The sequence below is a fragment of the Octopus bimaculoides genome, chromosome 22, assembly GCF_001194135.2.
Source record: "Octopus bimaculoides isolate UCB-OBI-ISO-001 chromosome 22, ASM119413v2, whole genome shotgun sequence".
Lineage (NCBI taxonomy): Eukaryota > Metazoa > Mollusca > Cephalopoda > Octopoda > Octopodidae > Octopus > Octopus bimaculoides.
Genome location: NC_069002.1, coordinates 34,059,791 through 34,060,886, shown reverse-complemented (window position 1 = coordinate 34,060,886; position 1,096 = coordinate 34,059,791).

Genomic DNA, 1,096 nt, shown 5'->3' with positions numbered 1-1,096 from the left:
ATATATATATATATATATATATATATATATATAAATGGATAGATAGATAGATAGATACAGAGGGAGAAAGAGCGAGAGATGGAGAGACAACGATAGAGACTAAGATGCAATGAGTAATGTATTTAAGTATATTGTGTTTGGATTCTTGAAGCATTGTTTTTGCCACCAACATTTTTTTAAATATATATAATTGATAAACACCCAAAACTATTTATTAACCTGTTTTCTCATTAGACTTTGTATCCCCCCCACCATACACACATTTGCACTAGTTTCATAGCTATTTTTGTTAAACAATATATTTAGAATTTTTTTAAAAAATCAACATTGCAAATTAATAAGGTTAATAAGCCTGAAGACAATACGAAAAAAAAAAATCAACTATATCAATCCTAATATTCACGAAAACAACAATCATCATCATCATCATTATTATTGTTGCTGTTGTTCTTGTTCAGTTTTTGTCGTTGATGTCTGATTTGTTTGATATTGCGTTTTAAATTTTTTTCGCAATTATGTATTTTCCTCGAACTTATGTACAAAGAAATGAGGCTAGAATGTCAAAACGATGCCTGTACATATGTATGCATAAGTCTCACACACACACACACACATATATATGCATATATATATAGGTGTGTCTGTGTGTGTATGAATATACATGTATATACATTTCAATCGTTGCGTGTTTCAGATTTTCTACTTATTTACTACAGGCATTGTGTTTTCGCCATATATTTACCAAATTCTTTTACATTTTCTTCGTCTCCGTGTTTTCGCGTATTCCAAACTAAATTGTGTATATTTTTTTCTCCTAAACAGAATTGTCCGCCGTAAACATCATTCTGTGTTTGAATACACACGCATATACATACATAAATACACAGACACACACACACACACACATATATATGCATACATATATGTATACACATATTTATTTATATGTACATATCGAACCCTTTTGCCGAAACGCTAATTTACGGGGACGTAAACACACCAGCATCGGTTGTCAAGCGATGTTGAGGAGACAAATACACACACACACACACACACACGCACACACACACACACACACACACACACACACACACAC